This window comes from Furipterus horrens, unplaced genomic scaffold (assembly GCF_987537825.1).
Source record: "Furipterus horrens unplaced genomic scaffold, mFurHor1.1.pri manual_scaffold_4, whole genome shotgun sequence".
Taxonomy (NCBI): Eukaryota; Metazoa; Chordata; class Mammalia; order Chiroptera; family Furipteridae; genus Furipterus; species Furipterus horrens.
This window is the reverse complement of record NW_028327174.1, coordinates 144,253,910-144,271,222: the sequence shown is the minus strand read 5'-3', so window position 1 is coordinate 144,271,222 and position 17,313 is coordinate 144,253,910. Positions and strand designations below refer to the sequence as shown.

At 54.3% G+C, this 17,313-nt stretch overlaps 1 pseudogene; it reads left to right on the top strand.

Moving 5' to 3' along the window:
- Positions 1-7,961: 7,961 nt before the first annotated feature.
- LOC150013000 (dnaJ homolog subfamily B member 6 pseudogene) lies at positions 7,962-8,607 on the top strand (annotated as a pseudogene).
- Positions 8,608-17,313: the final 8,706 nt, after the last annotated feature.

The window sequence follows — 17,313 nt, the reverse complement described above, 5'->3', positions numbered from 1 at the left end:
AATTGAGTTGGTGGAAGAAACTTCAAGCATTTCCTCTTAAAGAATGCACACATAGACTAACTTACTGGGACTCGCTTCCTCTGGGCTCCAGCACCGCAGTCGCGGCTTGAAAGGCACCATTGATATACAGGGAGAAACTGAGTTGTCTAGCATCAGGGTGAGCAGAGGTCATGATCCATTTTCTGGGCCCTCCACGCACAGGGCCAGTGGGCTGGTGCCGTATCAGAGATTCCAACCTGGCTAACATTGTTAGATCTGCTTTCAAGATCCCCAGAGACTCTGCCCAGCATAAATTATGGGCCCACCCAAGCTGATTTTTGATATGAATGGTTGGTCTTGGCATATGCTTGACAATTTCCTAAATCATCTCAAACAAGCAAGAGCTGGCCTCAGTGAGCCCCAGGCCTCCCACTAGCAGCAGCCAGCCTAGATTCACAGTTTGGTTTGCCTGGGAATTTCCAAGCCCAGGACAAGTATCAACCATCTCATATTGTTTTATAGCTCAGGGAGGGCCTGGGAAAAACACAGGTGAGGACTTAACTTGGCCTGCACCCCCCAGGAAGTCCCAGGGCCAGTGTACCCAGTGGAGAGCTACAGACCATGTTGGAGCACCACCACCCTGCCCTTGCACACCTGATCCCCCATAGAGGGCAGATGTTGGTGTTAAGTTGTCACAGTCGATCCTTGCAGTGGACTGGCCTTCATAAATCTCTCCCATTGATCCATCAACAGCAAACAAGTTTCAACTACAAGAGGAGGTTGTACTCGGTGCAAACAAAGGGCATACCTTGAGGACCAAGCCTGGGGATAGGGGAGGCTGTGCCACTGGACCCAACAGGACACCTACACATTTGGCCACACTACCCAAACAGGGAATCATAGTAGCTACCTAATCCATGGAAACAAATGCAGGGAGGCTGTGAAAATGAGGAGACAAAAACAAAAAACATTGTCCCAAAAAGAACAGAGCAAAACTCCAGAAAAAAGAGCTAAATTAAATGGAAATAAACAATCTATAGATGCAGAGTTCAAAACACTTGTTATAATGATGCTCAAGGAACATAGTGAGGACCTCAACAGCACACAAATGATCCAGTCAGAAATGAAGGATACACTAATTGAAATAACACACAATTTACAGGGAAACCACAGTAGAGTGATGTAGCCTAAAATTAAATCAATGATATGGAATACAAGGAAGCAAAAAACAACCAATCAGAACAAGATGAAAAAGAAACCAAAAAAGTGAGGATAGCTTCTGGAACAACTTTAAGAGATCTAATATTCACATCATAGTGGTTTCAGAAGAAGAGAATGAGCAAGAAATTGGAAACTATTTGAAAAAATAATAAGTGGGAAGTTCCCTGATTTGGTGAAGGAAATAGACACGCAAGTCCCAGAAGCACAGAGAGTTGTATGCAAAGTGCCCACTCTAAGACACGTCATAATTAAAATACCAAAGGTTAAAGATAAAGCAAGACTCTTAAAAGTAAAAAGAGAAAGGGAGAAAGGAGTTTAGTTACCCACAGGGGAATTCCCACTAGACTTGTGTGCTGGACTGTCTGACAGAGGGTGTCAGGGTATTGTCCCAGGCTTTGCCTACTGGAAGTCTCAGGTTATAATCCTTTTTTGAAGGATTTATGGAAATGCAGGCATGTGGGTGACATTTTCTTTTTTTGCACTTTATCAGAAGGCCAGGATATTGGAGCCAGACCCCAATTTCGAAACCTGTAGTGCATCCAGGAGACCTCAATGCAGGGACAGTCTAATAGGCTGATCCACTACTGGAAGCCTCCATCACCCGGCCTTGGTAGCATCCCAGACCTGAGCAAGGCCCCCTCTACATTCTGAAAGAATCCTTTTTCAAACTTTCCCTGGTTCCTGGGTAATGGTACAGGGCCATTTGTAGAGGTCATTATCATTTAAATGGCTCTTCTACTCCCATTATTAAATTTAAATACTTAATAAAAGGTTTGTTGTTGCAGATGGGAGAAAGGAAAGCCCAAGGAGCCGCTGCCGTGCAGGAGCCGAGGAAACGGCGCCGTCCGCCGGACCTTCCCGCCGCCGGCCCCGTCGCGCAGGAGCCGAAGAGACCGCGCCGTTCGCCGGGCCTTCCCACCGCCGGCTCCGCGACTTCGGACGCGTCCCCGCAGCCTTTCACCGTGGTAGGTCCGCCGGACCTTCCCGCCACAGGCCCCGCCGCGCAGGAGCCGAGGAGACCGCGCCGTCCGCCGGACCTTCCCGCCGCCGGCCCCGCAGCGCAGGAGCCGAGGAAACGGCGCCGTCCGCCGGACCTTCCCGCCGCCGGCCACGCCGCGCAGGAGCCGAAGAGACCGCGCCGTTCGCCGGACGTTCCCACCGCCGGCTCCGCGACTTCAGACGAGTCCCCGAAGCCTCTCACTGTGGTGGGTCCCCCGGACCTTCCCGCCGCCGGTCCCGCCACGCAGGAGCCGAGCAGACCGCGCCATCTGCTGCGCCATCCGCTGCGCCGTCCGCCGGGCCTTACCACCGCCGGCTCCGCAACTTCCGACGCGTCCCTGCAGCCTGTCACCGTGGTGGGTCAGCCGGACTTTCCCGCTGCCGGCCCCGTCGCGCAGGAGCCAAGGAAACGGCGCCGTCCGCCGGACCTTCCCGCCGCCGACCACGCCGCGCAGGAGCCGAAGAGATCGCGCCGTTCGCTGGACCTTCCCACCGCCGGCTCCGCGACTTCGGACACGTCCCCGCAGCCTGTCACCGTGGTAGGTCCGCCGGACCTTCACACCACCGGCCCCGCCGCGCAGGAGCCAAGGAGACCGCGCCGTCCGCCGGACCTTCCCGCCGCCGGCCCCGCCGCGCAGGAGCTGAGGAGACTGCGCCATCAGCTATGCCATCCGCCGGGCCTTCCCACCGCCGGCTCTGCGACTTCGGACGCGTCCCCACAGCCTGTCACCGTGGTGGGTCCACCGGATCTTCCCGCCACCAGCTCCGCCGTGCAGGAGCCGAGGAGACCGCTCCGTCCGCCGGACCTTCCCGCCGCCGGCTCTGCGACTTCAGACGAGTCCCCGAAGCCTCTCACCGTGGTGGGTCCGCCAGACCTTCCCGCCGCCGGCCCCGCCGCGCAGGAGCCGAGCAGACCGCGCCATCTGCTGCGCCATCAGCTGCGCCGTCCGCCGGGCCTTACCACCGCCGGCTCCACGACTTCCGACGCGTCCCTGCAGCCTGTCACCGTGGTGGGTCAGCCGGACCTTCCTGCCGCCGGCCCCGCCGCGCAGGAGCCGAGGAAACGGCGCCGTCCGCCGGACCTTCCCGCCGCCGGCCACGCCGCGCAGGAGCCGAAGAGACCGCGCCGTTCGCCGGACCTTCCCACAGCCGGCTCCGCGACTTCGGACGCGTCCCCGCAGCCTTTCACCGTGGTAGGTCCGCCAGACCTTCCCACCACCGGCCCCGCCGCGCAGGAGCCGAGGAGACCGCGCCGTCCGCCGGACCTTCCCGCCACCGGCTCCGCCGCGCAGGAGCCGAGGAGACCGCTCCGTCCGCCTGACCTTCCCGCCGCCGGCTCCGCGACTTCAGATGAGTCCCCGAAGCCTCTCACCGCGGTGGGTCCGCCAGACCTTCCCGCCGCCGGCCCCGCCGCGCAGGTGCCGAGCAGACCGCGCCATCTGCTGCGCCATCCGCTGTGCCGTCCGCCGGGCCTTCCCACCACCGGCTCCGCGACTTCGGACACGTCCCCGCAGCCTGTCACCGTAGTGGGTCCGCCGGACCTTCCCACCACCGGCCCCGCCGTGCAGGTGCCGAGGAGACCGTGCCGTCCGCAGTGCCGTCCGCCGGGCCTTCCCACCGCCGGCTCCGCGACTTCGGACACGTCCCCGCAGCCTGTCACCGTGGTGGGTCCACCGGACCTTCCCGCCACCAGTCCGGCCGCGCAGGAGCCGAGGAGACCGCGCCGTCCGCCGGACCTTCCCGCCGCCAGCTCCGCGACTTCAGACGAGTCCCCGCAGCCTGTCACCGTGGTGGGTCCGCCGGACCTTCCCGCCACTGGCCCCGCCACGCAGGAGCCGAGCAGACTGCGCCATCTGCTGCGCCACCCGCTGCCCTGTCGGCCGCGCCGTCCGCCGGGCCTTCTCACCGCCGGCTCCGCGACTTCGGACACGTCCCCGCAGCCTATCACCGTAGTGGGTCCGCCGGACCTTCCCACCACCGGCCCCGCCGCGCAGGAGCCGAGGAGACCGCTCCGTCCGCCTGACATTCCCGCCGCCGCCCCCGCCGCGCAGGAGCCAAGGAGACGGCTCAGTCCGCTGGACCTTCCCGCCGCCGGCCCCGCCGCGCAGGAGCCGAGGAGACCGCGCCGTCCGCCGGGCCTTCCCTCCGCCGGCTCCGCGACTTCAGACGAGTCCCCACAGCCTGTCACCGTGGTGCGTCCGCCGGACCTTCCCGCCGCCGGCCCGACCGCGCAGGAGCCGAGGAGACCGCGTCGTCCGCTGTGCCGTCCGCTGTGCCGTCCTCCGGGCCTTCCCACCGCCGGCTCCGCGACTTCAGACGAGACCCCGCAGCCTGTCACCGTGGTGCGTCTGCCGGACCTTCCCGCCACCGGCCCCGCCGCGCAGGTGCCGAGGAGACCGTGCCGTCCGCTGTGCCGTCCGCTGGGCCTTCCCACCGCCGGCTCCGCGACTTCAGACGAGTCCCCGCAGCCTGTCACCGTGGTGCGTCTGCCGGACCTTCCCGCTACCGGTCCCGCCGCGCAGGAGCCGAGGAGACCGCGCCGTCGGCCGGACCTTCCCTCCGCCGGCTCCGCGACTTCAGACGAGTCCCCGCAGCCTGTCACCGTGGTGCGTCCGCCGGACATTCCCGCCGCCGGCCTCACCGCGCAGGAGCCGAGGAGACCGCGCCCTCCGCTGCGCCGTCCGCTGTGCCTTCCGCCGGGCCTTCTCATCGCCGGTTCCACGACTTTGGACGCATCCCCGCAGCCTGTCACCGTGGTGGGTCCACCGGACCTTCCCGCCACCGGTCCGGCCGCGCAGGAGCCGAGGAGACCGCGCCGTCCGCCGGACCTTCCCGCCGCCAGCTCCACGACTTCAGACGAGTCCCCGCAGCCTGTCACCGTGGTGGGTCCGCCGGACCTTCCCGCAACTGGCCCCGCCACGCAGGAGCCGAGCAGACTGCGCCATCTGCTGCGCCATCCGCTGCCCTGTCGGCCGCGCCGTCCGCCGGGCCTTCCCACCGCCGGCTCCGCGACTTCGGACACGTCCCCGCAGCCTGTCACCGTAGTGGGTCCGCCGGACTTTCCCACCACCGGCCCCGCCACGCAGGAGCCGAGGAGACCGCTCCGTCCGCCGGACATTCCCGACGCCGGCCTCACCGCGCAGGAGCCGAGGAGACCGCGCCCTCCGCTGCGCCGTCCGCTGTGCCTTCCGCCGGGCCTTCTCATCGCCGGTTCCGCGACTTTGGACGCATCCCCGCAGCCTGTCACCGTGGTGGGTCCACCGGAACTTCCCGCCACCGGTCCGGCCGCGCAGGAGCCGAGGAGACCGCGCCGTCCGCCGGACCTTCCCGCCGCCAGCTCCGCGACTTCAGACGAGTCCCCGCAGCCTGTCACCGTGGTGGGTCCGCTGGACCTTCCCGCCACTGGCCCCGCCACGCAGGAGCCGAGCAGACTGCGCCATCTGCTGCGCCATCCGCTGCCCTGTCGGCCGCGCCGTCCGCCGGACCTTCCCACCGCCGGCTCCGCGACTTCGGACACGTCCCCGCAGCCTGTCACCGTAGTGGGTCCGCCGGACCTTCCCACCACCGGCCCCGCCGCGCAGGAGCCGAGGAAACCGCTCCGTCTGCCTGACATTCCCGCCGCCGCCCCCGCCGCGCAGGAGCCAAGGAGATGGCTCAGTCCGCTGGACCTTCCCGCCGCCGGCGCCGCCGCGCAGGAGCCGAGGAGACCGCGCCGTCGGCCGGACCTTCCCTCCGCCGGCTCCGCGACTTCAGACGAGTCCCCGCAGCCTGTCACCGTGGTGCGTCCGCCGGACATTCCCGCCGCCTGCCTCACCGCGCAGGAGCCGAGGAGACCGCGCCCTCCGCTGCGCCGTCCGCTGTGCCTTCCGCCGGGCCTTCTCATCGCCGGTTCCGCGACTTTGGACGCATCCCCGCAGCCTGTCACCGTGGTGGGTCCACCGGACCTTCCCGCCACCGGTCCTGCCGCGCAGGAGCCGAGGAGACCGCGCCGTCGGCCGGACCTTCCCTCCGCTGGCTCCGCGACTTCAGACGAGTCCCCGCAGCCTGTCACCGTGGTGCGTCCGCCGGACATTCCCGCCGCCGGCCTCACCGCGCAGGAGCCGAGGAGACCGCGCCCTCCGCTGCGCCGTCCGCTGTGCCTTCCGCCGGGCCTTCTCATCGCCGGTTCCGCGACTTTGGACGCATCCCCGCAGCCTGTCACCGTGGTGGGTCCGCCGGACCTTCCCGCAACTGGCCCCGCCACGCAGGAGCCGAGCAGACTGCGCCATCTGCTGCGACATCCGCTGCCCTGTCGGCCGCGCCGTCCGCCGGGCCTTCCCACCGCCGGCGCCGCGACTTCGGACACGTCCCCGCAGCCTGTCACCGTAGTGGGTCCGCCGGACTTTCCCACCACCGGCCCCGCCGCGCAGGAGCCGAGGAGACCGCTCCGTCCGCCTGACATTCCCGCCGCCGCCCCCGCCGCGCAGGAGCCGAGGAGACCGCGCCATCTGCTCTGCCGTCCTCCAGGCGCTCCCACCGCCGGCTCCGCGACTTCGGACGCGTCCCCGCTGCCTGTCACCGTGGTGGGTCCGCTGGAGCTTGCCGCCACCGGCCCCGCCGCGCAGGAGCCGAGGAGACCGTGCCGTCCACCGGACCTTCCCGCCGCTGGCCCCGCCGCCCAGGAGCCGAAGAGACCGTGCCGTCCGCTGTGCCGTCCTCCGGGCCCTCCCACCGCCGGCTCCGCGACTTCGGACGCGTCCCCGCGGCCTGTCACCGTGGTGGGTCCGCCGGACCTTCCTACCACCGGCCCCGCCGCACAGGAGCCGAGGAGACCGCGCCGTCCGCCGGACCTTCCCTCCGCCGGCTCCGCGACTTCAGACGAGTCCCCGCAGCCTGTCACCGTGGTGCGTCCGCCGGACCTTCCCGCCGTCGGCCCCACCGCGCAGGAGCAGAGGAGACCGCGCCGTCCGCTGCGCCGTCCGCTGTGCCGTCTGCCGGGCCTTCCCACCGCCGGCTCCGTGACTTCGGACACATTCCCGCAGCCTGTCACCGTGGTAGATCCGCCGGACCTTCCCGCCACCGGCCCCGCCGTGCAGGAGCCGAGGAGACCGTGCCGTCCACCGGACCTTCCCGCCGCTGGCCCCGCCGCCCAGGAACCGAGGAGACCGTGCCGTCCGCTGTGCCATCCGCCGGGCATTCCCACCGCCGGCTCCGCGACTTCAGACGAGTCCCCGCAGCCTGTCACCGTGGTGCGTCTGCCGGACCTTCCCGCCGCCGGCCCCGCCGCGCAGGGGCCGAGGAGACCGTGCCGTCCGCTGTGCCGTCCGCCGGGCCTTCCCACCGCCGGCTCCGCGACTTCAGACGAGTCCCCGCAGCCTGTCACCGTGGTGGGTCCGCCGGACCTTCCCGCCACTGGCCCCGCCACGCAGGAGCCGAGCAGACTGCGCCATCTGCTGCGCCATCCGCGGCCCTGTCGGCCGCGCCGTCCGCCAGACCTTCCCGCTGCCGGCCCCGACGCGCAGGAGCCGAGGAGACAGTGCCATCCTCCGGACCTTCCCGCCACTGGCCCCGCCACGCAGGAGCCGAGCAGACTGCGTCATCTGCTGCGCCATCCGCTGCCCTGTCGGCCGCGCCGTCCGCCGGACCTTCCCGCTGCCGGCCCCGACGCGCAGGAGCCGAGGAGACCGCGCAGTCCGCTGCGACGTCCGCTGCGCAGTCCGCCGGGCCTTCCCACCGCCGGCTCCGCGACTTCGGACGCGTCCCCGCAGCCTGTCACCGTGGTGGGTTACTATGAAATGCTAGGTGTGCAGAGACATGCCTCCACTGAGGACATTAAGAAGGCATACCGGAAACTGGCCCTGAAGTGGCACCCGGATAAGAACCCCGACAACAAAGAGGAGGCAGAGAGGAAGTTCAAGCAGGTGGCCGAGGCCTACCAGGTGCTGTCAGATGCTAAAAAGCGGGACATCTATGACAAATACGGCAAAGAGGGATTGAATGGAGGTGGAGGTGGCACTCACTTCGACGACTCGTTCAGCGAGTTTGACTTCACGTTCGGGGTATTCTTTGGTGGATGGGATCCATTTCTATTCGACTTCTTTGAAGACCCCTTCAACGAGTTCTTTGGGCCTTAGCGGGGCTCGCGTGGGAGGAGCCATGGCGCAGGCTCGTTCTTCTCCGCCTTCAGTGGATTACCATCATTCGGAGGAGGGTTTTCTTCTTTTGATAGCTGAATTTTCTTTTTTGGGGCCACTCGGTCACGGGGGCCTCACTTCATTCGCTTCCACCACGTGTGGTGGTAGTGGGATGGGCAACTTCAAGTCCGTGTCAACTTCCACCAAGATTGTTAACGGCAGAAAAATCACTACAAAGAGAATTTTGGAAACTTTCCCTGGTTCCTGGGTAATGGTCCAGGGCCATTTCATTTAACTGGCTCTTCTACTCCCATTATTAAATTTAAATACTTCCTAAAAGGTATTGTTTATAATGTAAATTGTATCACCCCTGTGCAGACATCACCACTGTGTAGCTGCAGGATGTTCCGTCTCCCTGAAAGGAAACCCCGCACCAGAAGTTCCTACTCACCCCTCCTGCCCTTGGCAACCCCTGATGTGCTCAGTGTCTCTGATCCATTATCAGAGATGTTACATGGGTTGCCTTTTTTTTTTTTCCTTTTGCTTACACATTTTTGTTTTTTGAAAGGAAAATCCCAGGTGGATTAGAGATCAGATGTAAAAAAGAAGCCCTTTGGTACAATCTCAGGGTATAGACCACTGTCCAAAGTGTGACTGCAGGGTCAGAAGCCAGTCAGGCAGCGGCTGTCTCCTCCTGCACACAAAACAGTAATGAGGAAGATGCAGACATTGGGGAAGACAAACCACAAGCTGGGAAGCATCCCTCAAAGCCTAGGCAGATAAGGTTTAGCCTTTCTGCAGTGCAGCAAACTCTTGGAAGTCTGTGTTATCTAAAGGAACCTATAGCAAACAGACACTTCCATTGGCAGGTGGTGCCCACGTCTCTGCATATCAGAGATGCCCGACCTCCCCAGTGGGGGAACACACACTGCAAACACTGAGGACAGAGCACTGTCATCATCAGGCAGGCAGTCTAGTCCTGGGGACAAAGTGAGGAATTAGAGGCCCAGCAGATCCCCTGGAGTGAAGGGGGAAAGGCCCTTCCTCTGGGACGACAATGTGCCAGTCCCGTCTAAGGCCTGCAGCTGCTCACCTTTTCCTGGCAGTGGTCACCCTAGTTTACCTCACAGAAATTCTTGCACAATTGTCCAAAGATGTGTTTTCAAAATTAACCATCGGAGCACTGATGTAATTGCTGGGAATGGGGAAAACACTAGTGTCCATGGAGAAGGAATGGGATCCCCTAATCCTGGTCCACATGGAGGAAGGACGCTGGACAGCTGCTAAAGTGGGCGCAGGAGTCTCTACGTACTGATACATGGAGACCGCAGGTGTCCTCTGTGTAATATGTGTGGAACAACTCTGTGCATCCCGGGACCCACCTGTTAGACCACATACATGTAATTTCCACAGGCAGACATACATATGTGAAAATTATTCTTCTTGTGACAGAGACCAACAAACAGAATAAAAGAGGCAGAATCTGAAAGACACCCACTAAACCACACATGATGGTCACTTCGGGGTGGGACTAGCAAATCTCTTATCTTTTTTGGGAGATGAGGTCTAAATTTTTGACATCCTCTTCCTCCTCGGTATTTTCTGTCCCCCCCCCCAATAAAAATTCCCAAAGCCCCTACTGGGGAACATTAGCCATTTCCAAGTTTTCACTCCCATCATCATGCAGAGGGAAACATATGTGTTCATATATCTTTCTTTATTTAGGAAACGTCCCTAGAAGTGGAGATTCTTGGTCTAATATAAACACAATTTTATGTTTTGGGGCACAGTTTTCTACATCTCAGGTCACCTTGGGCACTTGAGCCTTGTTAGGGAAAGCAGGGTTGTCAAGACCTGGGGCCAATACCTCAGGGAGAGAGGAGGAGGAGGGGCTGGGAGTGAAAGAGATGAAAGTATCTGGGAGTGACACACCCAGCAGGAAGGTCCCATCCATCCTGCCCATGCCCTGCTTCATGTAACACCTCCTACCCTTGTACCCCTAGCCCACATTAGCCCACCCTACTCCATAACTCAGTTGAGCCCAGCAGCCTGGCCCAGCCATCCAGGACACAAGAGAGTTCCATCCTGCACATTCGGGCCTGCTCCCTCTCCCTCCAAGCACAGACCCCCTCCCTCTCTGTCAGGAAAGCAGATGTAGGGAGGCTCTGCCTTTCATAAGGACCATTGTGAATGTGCTCTATCCATGTGAAGATCCCAGTTACCACAGCAGGACCCATTACCCTGTGTGAGAAGGAACCTTTCAAGGGGCCTCACAGAAGGCGACAGAACGTCAGAGCATCAGGCTCCAGGCTTTGGCAGGCCGCAGAACTTGAAGCACGGAGGTTCTCCAGCAGGGACCTCTGCCCCAGCCCTGTGTCAGTCCTCAGCCCTCATATCCAGCACATCCAGATCTGGTGGGTGGGGCTCTGCTCAGCGTGGGAAAGGGAGGGAGTCCTCATGTCCTTCAGTATCAGGTCAGGTGAGTCCACTTGGTCAGAGTCTATCAGGTGAGTTACAGTCAGTGAAATAGCAATTGCCTGCCCAGAAACAGGACCCCTTACCCAGAGCAGAGAATATAGGTCATTTAGGTGGGAACGCGTCAGGGCCCCCCTAGTGGAAGAGAAAGAAACCCCTGATGGTAGGGGGAGCAGGAAAGAGGGGAGGGGAGGACATATTTGTGGATGTCAGTATTCAGACTGATTTTAACATAAGACACAGACTCAGATAAAGTGTTTTCAAGACACAGATCTGATAAGGAACTGGTATCCAAATATGGAAAAGGAAACTTTTAATCTTCAACAGTAGGAAAGCAAACAACCCCATTAAAAAATGGGCATAAGATCTGGACAGACAACTCACCACAGAAGACACACAGATCCTGGGGGATGCAAGATGGCAGCGGCATTGGTGGAAGGAACATTCACCTCCTCCCAGGACTAAATGTGAATACAATGACATTATGGAACAAACAATCTGAATAACCAAATGAAGACTAGCAGTACAGAAGTCTTATAACCAAGGATTACAGAAGAAGCCAAATCCAGAGTGGTAGGAAGGACAGAGGCACAAAATGTGTTGGCCTTGCAGCCACATGAGGTAGTACAGAATTTCAGAGTTATCTCAGCTGTAAAGTTGGCTAAGGATTGAGGGGCTTCAACCTCACTCTGGGCTCCCCAGCCTGGCTCACCAGAGCCCAGAATAAATCCCACTTGGTCACGGTGTATAATCTCTCTAATGTATTGCTGGATTCGGTTTGCTAATATTTTGTTGAAGATTTTAACCTCTATGTTCATCAGGGATATTAAGTTATAATTCTCTTTCTTTGTAGTGTCCCTATCTGATTTTATAATTAGCACAATGATGGCCTCATAAAATGAGCTTGAGAATTGTCTCTCCTCCTGGATTGTTTTTTGTTTTTTTTTTTTTTAATAACTTGAGAAGGATAACTATTAGTTCTTTGAATGCTTGGTTGGTGAAATTCACCTTTGAAGACTTTTGGTAAGGAAAACTTTTTGTTTGGAGTTTTTTATTACTACTTCAATTTCATTAGTTGTATTTGATCTAGTCAGATTTTCTCATTCTTGTTGATGAAGTTTTGGAAGATTGTATGTTTCTTGGAATTTCTCTATTTCATCCAGATTGTCAAATTTGTTAGCCTATATTTTCTCACAATCATTTTTAGTTCTGTGGTGTGAGTTGTTACTTCTCTTTCACTTCTGATTGTATTTATTTGGATCCTGTCTATTTTTCTTTAAGTATACTTTATTGATTATGTTGTTACAGTAGTCCCAGTTTTTTTTCCCCTTTGCTCCCCTCTGCCCAGTAACCCTCTTCCCTCCAGCAATCCCACCCCCCTTAGTTCATGTCCATGGGTCATGCATATAAGTTCTTTGGCTTCACCCTTTCCTGTATTATTCTTAACTCCCCCCTGTATATTTTGTACCAACCGATTAAGCTTCTTAGTTCCTGCACCATTTCCCCATTTCTCCCCCTCCTCCCTCCCAGCTGATAACCCTCCAATTGATCCCCATACCTATGATTCTGTTTCTATTCTGGTTTGCTTAGTTGGATTCTGTTTTTATTCTTTAGGTTCAATTGTTGACACTTGTGAGTTTGTTGTCATTTTAGTGTTCATAGTTTTGATCTTCTTTTTCTTAAGTAAGTCGCTTTGACATTTCATATAATAGTGGCTTGGTGATAATGAACTTCTTTAGCTTCATCTTGTCTGAGAAGCACTTCATCTGCCCCTTCATACCAAATGATAGCTTTGCTGGATAGAGTAATCTTGGTTGTAGGTTGCTTTTCATCACATTGAATACTGCTTGCCAGTCCCTTCCTGCCTGCAAACTGTTCTCTGAGAAATCAGCTGATAGTCCTATAGGCACTCCCCGGCAGGCAACTCTCTGCCTCTCTCTTCCTGCCCGCAGAACTCTGTCTTTATCTTTCACCTTTGGCATCTCAATCATGATGCATCCTTGTATGGTCCCCTCTGGGTCCAGCTCACCCGGGACGTTCCATGCTTCCTAGACCTGTATATTCATCTCCTTTGCAAAATTTGGGGAGTTTTCCCCATTTTTTCTCAATTCTCGGTTCCCCCTTCTGTACTGATTGATGGTTTTTTTCTTCCTTATGTTCCAAATCATTGATTTGAACCCTGGTTTCTTTCCCTTCACCATTGGTTTTGTGTGGATTTTCCTTTGTTTCACTTAGCATAGCCTTCACTTCTTCTCTTACGCGTTTGCCATACTCAAGCATATATGTCAAGCCTGTGAGCATCTTTATCAATAGTGTTTGAATTCTGTGTCTCTTAGGTTGGCTATCTCCTCATCGCTTAGTTTTCCCACTGGAACCTTGATCCATTCCCCCTTTTGGGCCATACTTCTCTGTCTTCTTATTCTGACAGGCTTCTGTGTTTGTTTGCCTATGCATCCCAGGTAGAGCTGTCGCTCTTGTTACATTGTAAGGGCGGAGCCTTAGGGATTCATCTGTACAGGGTGACCTGTTTAACCACGTTGTGGCGTTGTATGTGGGGGAAGGTCCAAGAGGGAACAATGCCACCAGTCCAGCACTTGCTCCTTTTCCAATCACCTCTCCCTCTTCCGCACTGGACTGGCGCCCCTCTAGCTGCTGTCCTGGCTATCATTTCCAGAGCAGGTCGGTCTGCGGACATTCTAGGACTGTGGGGGCCCTTTAAACAAGTGGACTCTGCTAGACCTGAAGTGTCCGCCTCCACCCCAATCCCCACTGGTCTGCACAGTCAGAAGCAATGAGGCTTGATTTTCCCAGGTGCTGGGACTTTGAGTTGTGAGGTCTGTTGAGGAGCTGGGATCGCTCTCCAGGTGTCCCTCCTTTTTAAAGCATGTGACTGTGCTTTCTGCTGCCCTGCCGCTGTTGCTGCCACAGCTGCCACCACCACACCACGTCTTCTCCACCCTGGCTCTGCCCCTCCTACCTGTCTGGATGAGTATTTCTTCTTTATATCTTTGTTCGCTAGACTTCCGTGTATTTTGATTTTCTGGAACTTCTGGTTATTTCTAGTTTTGAGGTAGTTTTATTCCTTCTTAGTTGTGGAGGAAGATGCATCATGTCTGTTTACGCCTCCATCTTGGCCGGAAGTCCTATTTTTTTTTTTCTTAATGAGTCTGGTTAAACGTTTGTCAATCTTTTTTATCTTTCCAGTGAACTATCTCTTAAATTTATTGATCTTTTGTATTGTTTTATTTTTTAGACTCTACTTTGTTTATTTCTGCTCTGACTTTTATTATTTTTTTCTAATGCTAACTCTGGGTTTTGTTTGTTGTTCTCTTTCTAGTTCCTTTACATGTCAATTTAGGTTATTTATTTAGGTTTTTCTTGTTTCTTGAAGTAGGCTTGTACTGCTATAAAATTCCCTCTTAAAAATCCTTATTATTATTTTTTTGTTTGTTTCATGGATATTGGGTTGCATTTTCATTTCTTTCAAAACATGTTTTGATTTCTTCCTTGATCTCATTGTTAAACTCTTCAGTGTTTAGTATCATGCTATTTAGCCTTCATATCTTTGTTTGTTTTTCAGGTTGTGTGTGTGTGTGTGATTGATATCTTGTTTCATATCATTATGGTCAGAGAAGATGTTTGATATGATTTCAGTCTTCTTAAGTTTATTGAGGCTTATCCTAACATGTGGTCTATCCTAAAAAAATAATTCATATACACTTGAAATGAATGTATATTCTTCTGCTTTGAATGAAATATTCTGAAGAAATCAATTAAATCCCTCTGATCTAGCATGTCATTTAAGGTTGCAATTTCTTTGTGGATTTTCTGCCTAAAAATATATATATATATATATTCATTGGTGTCAATGGGGTGTTAAATCTCCTACTATGACTATATTACTCTCAATCTCTCCCCTTACATTCATCAAGATTTGCTTTATTTATTTAGGTGTTCCTATATTGGGTACATACATGACTAAAAGGGTTATGTCCACTTGTTGGATTGCTCCCTTTATCATTATGTAGTGTCCTTCTTCATCTTACATCAGAGACTTTGTTTGAAAATCTATTCTGTCTGATATAGGTATTGCTACCTCAGTTGTTTTTTTCATTTCTAGTTTCATTAAATATCTTTTTCCAATTTTTTAACTTTTAGTCTGTGTGTGTCTTTCATTCTGAGGTGGATCTCTTGTACATTACATATAGATGGGTGTTATTTTCTTCTCTTGAGCTACTCCATGTGCTTTGATTGGAGTATTGAAGCTATTTATCTTTAAGGTGATTTTTGATAGGTGTATATTTATTGCCATTTTATTCTTTAAAATTGTATTCCTCTTTTTTTTTCTTACTTTTTCTAAAAAAGCCCTTGTAACATTCCTTGTAATATAGGTTTTGTCATAATTAACATCTTTAGATTTTTCTTGTTGAAGAGCTTTTTATCTCCCCTTCAATTTTAAGTGATAATCTTGCTGGATAGAGTAGCCTTGGTTGTATGTCCATGCTATTCATCACTTTGAATGTTTCAAGCCAATTTTTTCTGGTCTAAAATCTTTCTTTTGAGAAATCAGATGAAAAGTCTTATGCAAGCAACCTTCTAGGTAACTGTCTTTCTCTTGCTACTTTAACCTTTGCCATTTTAATTATGATGTGTCTGGGTGTGGGCCCCTGTAGGTTCATCGAATTTGGGTCTCTATGCACTCCCTGGACTGGTATGTCATTTCCCTTCACTAGGTTAGGGACATTTTCAGTCATTTTTTATTTAAATAGTTTTCTGATTTCTTATTCTCTTCTCTTTCTGGAACCCTTTTGATGCAGATATTTTTATACTTCTTGTTGTTCCAAAGGTCCCTTAACTATCCTCACTATTTTTTTAAATGTGTTTTATTGATTATACTGTTACAGTTGTCCCAATTTCTTTTCCCTCTGCTCGCCTCCACCCAGTGACATCCCTCTCTCCAGTTGTCCTCCCCTTTTAGTCCATGTCCATTGGTTGTGTATATAGTTATTCTCAACCTCTTCCTTTGCACTCCATTCCCTCCTACTATGCTTCCTAATTCCTGTACCATCTCCCTCCCTTTCACCCTTCCCCCTCCCTGCTGACCTTCCCCCAATATCTTCCCCATACCTATAATTCTTTTTCCCACTCTTGTTACCTACTTAGTTTGCCTTTGTTTTGATCCCCTATCGTCTGTTGTTGGTTGTTGCGATCCTGTTTTCATTTTAATGTTCATAATTTTGATCCCCCTTCTTCTAAACCAGTCCCTTTAACATATCATATAATAGTGGTTTGAATCTAATGAACTCCTTCAGTTTTACTTTGTCCTGGAAGCACTTTCTCTGCCCTTCTATTCTGAATGACAGCTTCACTGGATAGAGTATTCATGGGTGTAGGTTTTTGATTTTCATTCCTTTGAATATTTCTTGCCAGTCCCTTCTTGCCTGCAGGGTCTCCTTTGAGAAATCAGCTGACAGTCTAATTGGGACCCCTTTGTACATAATTCTTTACTTCTCTCTTGCTGCTTTTAAGATTCTCTCTTTATCTTTAATTTTTGACAGTTTGATTATAATGTGTCTTGGAGTGTTTCTCCCTGGGTCCAGTTTTCCTGGAACTCTCTGTGCTTCCTGGACCTGTAAGTCTATTTCCTTCCCCAAGTTCAGGAAGTTCTGCTTCATTATTTTTCCACATAATTTTTCAATTTCTAGTTCTTCTTCTTCGTCCCCTGGTAATCCTCTAATTCGAATGTTCATTTGCTTATAGCTGTGCCAGAGGTTTCTGAGACTCTCCTCGTATTTCTCACTTTTCATTTCCTCTTTCTGCACTGGTTGACTGTTTGTTCCTTCCCTGTGTTCTGATTTGTTGATTTGATCTCTGGTTTTCATTTCCTCACCACTTGTCTCATATATTTTTCGTTCATTTCAGTATGACTAGCTTTCTTTCCTTCTCCATCTTGTTCCAAATCTTTTGTTAATTCTGTAAGCTGCCTTATGACTATAGCTCTGAAATGAGCCTCAGAAAGTTTTCCTATTTGCTCATCAGCTAGGTCCCTCATCTGCTGCCTGGTGAGCTGCATCACTGGTCTGCTTCATCCTGACATTTTTCTGTTTACCTTTGCCTTCTGGGAGGGCTGTAGTGAGCAGAGCCACATGCAATCGTCACTACCCGATGACCGGCAACCAGCGACCTATTTCACTGGTCTGTGGCGCTTTGTGTGGGGGCAGGGGTCCAAGATGGATTCCTGCTGTTACTCTCTGCTACCAGGAGTCTCTTCCTCCATCTCTACACCCTCTGGGCCTCTCCGTCCGAGGCAATAGAGGTTTGCTTCTTCCGCATTGGAATCGCGAGCTGACGGGTCTCGACTGCAGCCAGGATTGCTCCCGTGGTGTTCCTCACAGACCCACAGCTATCCCTTCTGCTAGCACAGACAGCACCGCCCAACTCTTTTGCTCCAGTCACCCCTCCTACCCGTCCAGACGAGCACTGCTGGTTTATAACTTCATACATTGGGCTTCCATGTAGTTTTATT